We start from the raw sequence: 9983 nt of genomic DNA on the forward strand, positions 1-9983 counted from the left end.
TTAAATTTTTGTCTGTCACCTGTTATAACTGACATTAAACTTTAATCTAGGGGGAAAACAAGGAATAGTTAATAATAAAAAAAAAAAAATTATTCATCTATGTTTCCTTAAGTTTTATGCTAAGCTCTATACTAGTCTCTATTATTGAACAAAACAGCTATTTATAGCAGAATGTCCAGCAAATGGTGACCATTTTTTCATGGGAAAATTTACATTTCATTCTGTTTCTCTCACAGAACTATCATATGCCTTCTGAAACATGGAATAGTGCTTGAGTCATATGGACTACTTTGATTGTACTCTGGTACCCATCCACTTCATTCTACAAAACCATGGAAGACAACCATACAGGTTTGTAATGACAGGATATGACTGAAACACCTTAATGGGATGGAATTTGGCATGAATTGGATAATGAAGTGTCACCTCAACACATGCATATTTGTGTTTCTAGACTTTAAATATAAAGACAGCAGGACAAATGTACCATATTACGAATACAAGACAGAAAAATAATTGTTCAGTTCAGTTCAGTTCAGTTCAGTTTATTTGTCATTGTTACAGAATAACAACGAAATGTTGTTAGAGCAATAACAGACAGACAGGCATATAGTTTTAAGTTGTTCACCCATTTGCCTTATCAATATATGTCCCCATGAATTGAATTACCTAATTTAACTCCCCATAAATACCCCCATATAGAAAACCCCATAAAGTGCTATGTCCAGTAAAGTGCATGGTGCAATTGATAAATCAAATAAAGGTAAGGTTATTGGAGTGTTTTTGCAGCAATGCAATGTCCAGGTCACAGGTATTGAGGGACAGAGACATTATGTCACAGAGGGATGTCCGATGGGGAATGGGGGGGTAGACTGCCCATTAAGCAGCCTGACTGTATGGGGGTAAAGACTGTTGGCCAGCCTGTTGGTTTTGGCCCTGATGGACCTACAGTATATCTTCTCCCCGAAGGCAATAGTTCGAAGAAGTGATGTGATGGATGTAAATGGTCCTGGAGGATGTTCTTCACTCGGTTCATGCAGCGGGAGGTGTACACAGTTGGAATGTCTGGGAGAATGACCCCAATGATCTTTTCTGCGGCTCTCACCACTCTGTGTAGGGCCTCCTTCTCTGCGCTGGTGCAGGCAGCAAACCACACCAGTAACCCGTAGGTCAACACACAACACACAAACTTAAAACTAGAGACCCTCTCCACCACCTCATTCCCAATGAGGAGTGGAGAGTGGTTTAACTGTTCAGTCTTGTGGAAATCCACAGTGATTTCTTTGGTTTTCTTTGTGTTGAGGGTCAGGTTGTTGCTGCTGCACCATTCCACCAGCAGTAGGACCTCTCGCCTGTATGTAGTCTCGTTATTCCCGGTGATGAGTCCGAGCACTGTTGTGTCGTCGGCAAATGTTATTACGTAGTTGGATGGGGAGGATGAACTGCAGTCGTGTGTGAAAAGTGTGTAGAGAAGTGGTCTGAGCACACAACCCTGGGGGGCCCCGGTGTTAATGATCAGGGTAGAGGACGTGTGCTTGCCTACTCTGACATATTGTGTGCGGTTTGTTACAAAGTCCAGTATCCAGTTGCATAATGTGGTGCCTAGTCCAAGTCCATGTAGTTTGTTACGGAGTTTGTTTGGCAAGATTGTATTAAATGCTGAGCTGAAATCGACAAAGAGAAGCCTTGCATATGTGTTCCTGTGCTCTAGATGTTCTAGCAAAGTGTGTAACACAATAGCTATGGCATCCTCTGTTGACCTGTTCTTCCTGTATGCAAACTGGTATTGATCTAATGAGGGCGGTATGGCAGTTTTTATATGTGTGATGACCAGTCTCTCAAAACATTTTGCAATGATGGGGGTGAGTGCCACTGGCCTGTAGTCGTTCAGGCTTGTGACATTAGACTGCTTGGGGACTGGAACTATTATGGCCGATTTCAAGCACGCAGGGAGCCATGAGGTCGCCAGAGACAGGTTAAAGATGGTAGTGAAGACCGTTGTTAGCTCGGCTGCACAGTCTTTAAGCACCCGACCCTGTACTCCATCTGGTCCTGCTGCTTTCCTTGGGTTGATGTTGCGTAGGCAAAGTCTGACATCATGGGTGCACAAGACTAGGGCCGCATCATTAGGGGGGAGAGGGGGCAACACAGAGTCTTTGTTATCCCTGTCAAAGCGAGCATAAAAGATGTTAAGTTCTTCAACTAAGGTAGCACAACTGTTGACAGGGGATGGCACTCCCTTGTAGTCTGTGATTGCCCTAATGCCCTCCCACACCTGCCGGGGGTTTGAGGAGTTGTAAAAGTGTGCCTCAACTCGGTTCTTGTATGCCAGTTTGGCATATCTGATGCCCCTTCTAAGAGCTGCCCTGGCTGCACTGTATGCCTCAGTGTCCCCTGATCTATATGCTATATCCCTGGCATTAGTTAATGTTTTTAGTTTTGGTGTCATCCAGGGTTTTTGGTTTGGAGCTACACGGACCTGCTTCAAAGATGTAATGGTATCCACACAGAAGTTGATGTAATCCAAAACTGATTCAGTGAATTCATCCAGAGATCCCCGTGTCAGCACCTCCTGGCCTCTGAAGATGTCCCAGTCGGTGGAGTCGAAGCAATTCTGGAGTCTGGGGATTGCATCATCAGGCCATGTCCTGACAGACCTAACTAAGGGTCTAGTGGATCTGGCCTTCGGGGTATAGCAGGGGTATAAGAGGAGTGAAACATGGTCAGAGAGACCCAGGTGGGGGTACGCCTGAGCTCTGTATGCGTGTGCTATGTTAGTGTATACCTGATCGAGTATATTATTCCCTCTGGTTGCACATCTCACATTACGATGGAACGTATCAAGTACAGTCTTTAAGTTGGCATGATTAAAATCCCCCGCCGCAATAAAGGTACTGTCAGGGTGTGCAACCAGACATTTGTGTATGCAGTCATGAAGCCTTGTTAACGCTAGTTTGGTATTTGCATCAGGCGGAATGTAGATCGCGCAAATGTAAACAACACTGAATTCACGGGGAATGTAGAATGGTCTGCATTTAAGCAGCAAAGCTGTTCAACTACAGTGGTGTTTGTGCACCAAGAGTCGTTAATGTAAATACACAGACCTCCACCGGTCTTCTTACCAGAGTCTGCTGTCCTGTCAGCTCGGTAGTTAGTGCGGCCGTCTAGCTCGATCGCTGCCGCCGGGGTCGTGCTGTCTAGCCATGTTTCCGTGAAGATCAAGCTGTTGCAGTTGTCCATCTGTTTCTGCATAGTCAATCGCAGTCAGACTTCATCCATCTTGTTCCGGATTGAGCGGGCATTTGATAGGAAGATGGTGGGAAGCGGGGTCTTGAATGGATTGGCCTTTAGCCTGACCCGCACTCCCCCACGCTTGCCTCTCTTCTGTCGGCGCTCACAGCGTCTCCTCCTCCGGTTCACAGCCTCGGGAGTCTCGTGTAGTGATCTAACGATCTCGGGGGGGGATGGATATATCCACTGGAAGATGGTATTCTGCTCCGTTGTTAAGTCGTAATAGTTCATGGCGACTGTATGTGTGTGTCTCCAGTTGAAAGCTGCGTGCAATAATATTGAGTGCTACCAAAACAGCGAAAAAAACCTATGCCCACTGTGAGAGCTCCTAGCCGCTGCGACTGTGCGCGCCGCCATGTCACTAACATGCCATGTAACATGCCATATTGAAAATGGAGTAGGATTGGAAAATGAGCAATTGTACCTTTAATCCTGCAGTGTTTCCAGACTTGATGATGACGGTAGTCTCTGGTGCACGACTCAACAATGCAACAACAGGAGTCTCCCATCAAGTAGACAATCTTGTTTTTAAGACAATTTCCCATTTGTGAAGAACTGAACTTCTGGGTGTTGCACACAAAAGACTTCCAGACATCTTTCAGAAATAACCCTGCAGGAACTGGTGTTGTCATGCCAGATCTGCATCTCTCCATTGTGCCTAAAGCAAAGAAACATTTACCTAAAGATACTGTGCCGTAATTATGCAAATTCTTAATTCTCTTGCAAATAACAACATTTGATTTTAGATTATATTGGTCCTGATATATGAACATACCTGTAGTGTTGGGAAGGACATTTTGATTTGTGTGTATCCAGTAATAGCAACATTTGTTAATGTCCTGTGTGGAGTAAAAAAAAAAAAAAAAACATCTTCCACAGTTTTTCTGGTTTTACAATTCCTCTTTAATTCATTTTGAATCCTTTCCCACTTACTTTGTGAAAATTTGCTTCTCAAAAGGATTTAATGGGTTTAACAAACCACCTCTTGATGACCCAGTTTGTCACAAGAAAGTTTCTTTGGTCTCTCACACTGCCACACCGTCCCTGTTTTTATATCCTTATACTCACAGCAGCAGTCGCCTTTACTCCAGCTTCCATCTGTACCCCACTTAAGATTGCATTGTACTACTTCACTGACCCTGGTTTTATTGGGTCCTGGCCCTTCAAAGTGGCCTCTATAGTGGCTACGTGGAAATGAGGACTCCCTGTATTTTTTCGAATCTGCACAACCTAACTGGAGTGCTCTAGACGTACATAAACTTGTGCCTGACCTTCCCAGGGCAGAAGAAGAACAACAGAGTAAGTCCCATTACAGTGATCCACAACCTCCCCGTACACACTCGCCTTCAAGAAGAACAGAGAAGGTTAAGTGTAATGCAGAAAACTAATGTCTGTTGGTAAATCTTATTTTAAAGCATATAAAACTTTAATTTATAAAATGTTGTAAATCAACCATTAACAGGCAAATCAAACTCAGCAAATCAAACTCAGTGTCTTAATTTTTATAAAAAAGAAATATTATAAAATAATATAAAACAAACACACCTTTAGCTTTGAATTGAATAGCTTTGCTTGGAAAAAAATCTCATCCATATCTTTTCAGGTTCTTGTTGTGGTCTCGGGCTGTGATGGTAACAGAGATATTTTCTCCCACTTTGTAACTCTCCTTGAGTCTCACAATAGAGAATGTTGAGTGGACTGGGCTTGTGCTCTGATTCAGCTGAGTAATTTCTTGATCTGGACCGGGCCAGTCCAGAGCCTTCTGTAGCCGGTCCCACTCCTCTTCACTGATTCCCATGTCATGAGCGGATTTTGTAGATGAAGAATTATTATTTTGTGGAACTCGTTTAGGTCTGGGGGGCTGAAATGGAATTTGGATCCCACCATTGAATCCCCATAGAGCCTGGGAGAGGACCAGAATTTTAAATCGACCAAATTCTGTTTTTTGTTCTATATATAAATTATTTATTTATTGTAGATAAAGATAATTTCTGGATAATACTATAAAAGTTATGTGGATCTCATTTGCGGTTGGTGAAATCATGCACAAAGTGTGAATGGGTTAGGTCCTAGGTAGCGCTAGCAACGCCATCATGGGTTCAAAAGCAAAGAATTGTCTTTACTCAACAAGTCAAAAGAGAACATCAAAGGGACCTTAGTTCTCATCAAGATGGCTGTATGTTCGACATTTTATCTGCTTCTCCACAACTAAAATAATTAAAACTTAAAACTGAAGTTTGTCTTTTTTTCTTCTTAGAATACTTTCAATCCTAGATAAATATGCAGAAACAACTATAAATAACCTTGAACACTATGAACACTGGGTCTGTGATGCTACACTGAAAAAAATGTTTAGTCAGTTCAACTTAGAAATTCATGTGGTAACATCTACAATAACTGGTTTTGTTTAAATGAAATAAATGATTTAAGATTACTGATTATAACCGAGTTTAACCAACCTGAAAAACAAGGTTTTACTGAAGCATAACTCTCAGTAGATTTAACCTGATTTCAGTAACAGAAACAACTTTAATGTCCAACATACCTGAACATTAAACATTAACATAAACTACCAACAGCTTTACCTTTACTGAAAAACACGTAAAGTAACACTTACTCTCTAAACACACTCTCCTAATGCAGCTCCTTGCCGAACAACGACACGTTGTCGTTTTATCTGTACAGAGTCACCACGTGGCTACGCGGACGAGATAAATAATTCTGTATTATAAACTTTTAAGGCCAGACAAGTAGTTTGTTGAGGGTAGTTTGTACACGCCTGCGCACATTGCGTTGAGGGTTTTCTGTTAGAACGGTGTTGTGTTAGCGGCCCCTAAGTTAATAACTAATGATCTTCGCAACGGAAGTGAATCGATCAAAACTAAATTTAGCTGGACAATAACTTTATCCTAGAGGTGCTGTAAAGCCAAAACAATCTCTGTTACTGTAATTTCCTATTATCACTGTAAAGCTGCTTTGAAACAATTAATTTTGTTAAAAGCGCTATATAAATGACGGTGACTTAACTTGACTTGACTATAGAGAGCAATACATGGGAGAGGGGGTTCTGATTAATTCGGTTCGGTAGTATAGATAAAAGCCCGCCCGCACTGACAATTCATTGGTTGGGTCCTTGCATGCGCTTCATGAGGCACACTAGCACACACACGCAAGGTCTCTCGCTCCCTCTCTCTGCCGTACGCGCGCTCTTGCTCGCTCGCTCTAGATTCCGGGAGATTTTAACTGATTTGCGGGCATCAGGGAGCCGCTATCGACATGCGGGAGACTCCCGGAACTTCTGGGAGACTTGGGATGTCTGATTATCCCATGATTTACTCACCCTCAAGTCATCCATGACATTCTTCTTTCAGACGAATACAATCAGAGTTATATTAAAAAGTGCCCTGGCTCTTCCAAGCTTTATAATGGCAGTAAATGGTTGTTTCTGTTTTGAAGTCCATCTATGTTTATCTATCCATCATAAAAGTCCTCCACACAGCTCTGGGGGGTTAATAAAGACCTTCTGAAGTGAAGCAATGAGTTTGTGTAAGACAAATATTCATATTTAACATGTTACAAAGTAAAATTTGCATAAAAAAGTAATGCGACAAACTGGTGATATTTACGCTACGCCATGATGCACTACACTACTTCTGACGTCACAAGTTGCGTAAGTTGCCCTTTAGGCGTAAGTAGACTGCGTATGTTCGTTTGGCCGGAAGCTAGAATTTTACTTTGTAACATGTTAAATATGAATATTTGTCTTATACAAACTCATTGCTTCACTTCAGAAGGTCTTTATTAACCCCCCAGAGCTGTGTGGAGGACTTTTATGATGGATAGTTAAACTTTGATGGACTTCAAAACAGAAACAACCATTTACTGCCATTATAAAGCTTGGAAGAGCCAGGGCACTTTTTAATATAACTCTGATTGTATTCGTCTGAAAGAAGAATGTCATATACACCTAGGATGAATTGAGGGTGAGTAAATCATGGTCTAATTTTCATTTTTACTATCCCTTTAAGTGTCAGTATAAATCTAAGAATTTTTTTTAAGAATCACTGAGTTCACCTTTAATTAAACAGTTACTTATAAAAAACAAGAGCAGTGAGTGTTTAATAAAACAAAAGTTGATTATAAACCAATATAAAACATAATAATGTCCTATGGCTACTGTTGTCTAATTGATGTTATAGCCTTGGGCATTCAGAAATCACAGAAAGTAAGATTATGCAGTTTTGTTGCAGCAAATAATCATTTACAAAGAAGAAAACACTGTAGGCATATTGACACGTAAAGCCACACACCACGGATGCACTGTATAGCATGTGATCTGAATGTCAATGACAAATATGACAAAAATGACAAATATCTTTACCATAGGTCAAAATGCGATGCTGCGCACAGTGTTATTGAATTGAAATATGGCATAAATTGGATATCCATTGTTGGTACTTTTATCAAATCAGGTAGATGTGTTGCTGGTGGTTAAATTATTAATGCTGTTAAACATGTTTAATTAATCACATTAACTTCAATAGCCAAAAAATAACATTTCACAGGTTGGTAAACTTACCTTTTTTTTCTTCCCTTCTCAGCACCAGATTGCTGTGTCATCCTGTCCATCAACTATCATTTGCAACCAGGTGCAAACATAAGGTGTAGGTGTGGATGCAGGAATGGCATGTGCTAACAGCGTTCACAAAATGCCTTTTTTTTGTTTTTATATTGTTATTAGTTTAAATGATTGGTTGCACTTTGTTATCCGTGTTACAGTGTAATTATACTGAACATTTAAGTATTCAATTATTAAATTATTTAAAAATAATGAAATAATGAACTACATGTACTTACTAAAGGGTTAGGTTTAGGGTTAGTTGAATGTAATTATGTATAATTCATTACTATTGTAACTAACGTGTAACAAGGACAGTGCAAAATAAAATGTTACCAATTATAGTTACGCTGAAAGGTAGGGTAGGCAATTTCGGAGAGGCTAACAATAGCAAGCTAGCTTTGAAAGCACAAGATCCCACCCTCACTTCCGAGCTTCTACAAAGCCATGCCTCCTTCAAAACACATTTTCAAAGCGTCAAGAGACGAGAGACGGTGTTAAATTACCTCATGTCTCAAAGCACATAACATTACCACATGTCTGCGCGAGCATGGTGCGCGGAGGTATGGAAATACATAAGGTAACAGACAGGTAGGACAACAATCGGACCAAATTCAATGATTGAGACTTCCACAGAAGATATATGTACATGTTTTAATATTTAGACCACTTCTATTATTGATTGCTATCAGGATATGAAGAGAGTTTCAACCAGTATAACAAAAAGTGTTTATAATACAAATTGCCTACCCTACCTTTAATAAAGTGTGGAACGTGTGGAGGTGTTTTTTTATTAGGATTTTTGATGAAGAGAAAGTTTGAACTAGAAATTTAAAAAAGAAAAGCAATTTTAATTCTTTTAAATGTAAATCTTTAGTAACATTATACATGTATTTACTGACATAAAAACACTTTTTCACATTTATAACAGAAGTCAGTACTTAAATATAGGCTATAATTACACATTATACATTACACAGAAATAAACTTTTTAATGTATCAAATTTTTAATGAACTTACCAGAAGGGATGACGTACAAAGAAAACATGCCAGTAGTAGTAAAACTTCTCTTAACCTTCAGACTGAAATACACAGAAATGATCAATTTCCAAATCCTTCAAAACATGAAACCATCTTGACCAATAAATATTACAATATTCATAAACTAATGATTACCGGGGGGGGGGGGGGGGGGTTTCTAGAATAATTTGAAGTCCGCTTGTGAGCGAAGTACATTCACTCAACTTCAAACCAATGTCCTATTAAACTGGCCACACTGCTCTGAAAATGAGGCGTTCCCACTAATTATGTGACACTCAGTTGGACATCCCATCTGTCCTCAGTATTGGTTTAGCCAGTTTGGCTTTGATTGACATTAGATGTTAGATTTCATATGAATGGTGAAGATTTTCTTGCTATGTGAACAACAAAAATATTTTTCCTGTTCTTTTTTTCCCAGCAGTGTAATCATTATGGCTCTGTGGCACTCGCACAACATTATTTTCACTTTTTATTGCAAGGAAAATATACACACAATATATTATATATACAGGGTGGTATGAATTTACAGATTAGAAGATATATGGAACCTGTTAGCCCACCCTGGGAAATGTTAACCAGATTGCAGGTGATAACCAACCAATATGGGCAAACAGGTTACACAGGTCAAACAGGTTTGTTTCTGTAAAGGCAGCCGCAGAAGTCTTCTTGCATGAGAAGATATAACAATACAAATCTAAAATGTCTGTATAGGGTTAAATCCCACAGAAACTGACGATTTTGCAGGGTCAGTCAGCTTCACTTACATAATGACCGGTGGATATTACTTTACAGTAGGAATATGAATATGATCGTGAACATGCCCTATTATGCACACTTATGCAAGCAGGTCATTGTAAGTGTTTTTTTTTTTTTTTTTGCCTATGCCCACACGTTTTTTGAGATTGGGATGTTTCTAGTGTTCCAAAATCCATAACAACAATGGACACCAAATTCTCAACACCATAACTTGCTCAAAAGACATGTGTTGTCATGCCAGACCTGCATTTCTTCTTTGGTTGTAACATTAGCTTGC

At 40.0% G+C, this 9983-nt stretch overlaps 1 pseudogene across 1 annotated transcript; it reads right to left on the reverse strand.

Annotated features, from left to right (window-relative positions):
* Positions 1-532: 532 nt before the first annotated feature.
* LOC311284367 (NXPE family member 1-like) lies at positions 533-5851 on the reverse strand (annotated as a pseudogene). Its single transcript has 6 exons — positions 5837-5851; positions 4837-5194; positions 4225-4635; positions 4067-4130; positions 3716-3949; positions 533-2165 (listed from the first exon to the last, which is right to left on the reverse strand). The product of its transcript is annotated as an NXPE family member 1-like (transcript).
* Between the last annotated feature and the right edge of the window lie 4132 nt (positions 5852-9983).

This window comes from Rutilus rutilus, assembly GCF_951802725.1.
Source record: "Rutilus rutilus genome assembly, chromosome: 24".
Lineage (NCBI taxonomy): Eukaryota > Metazoa > Chordata > Actinopteri > Cypriniformes > Leuciscidae > Rutilus > Rutilus rutilus.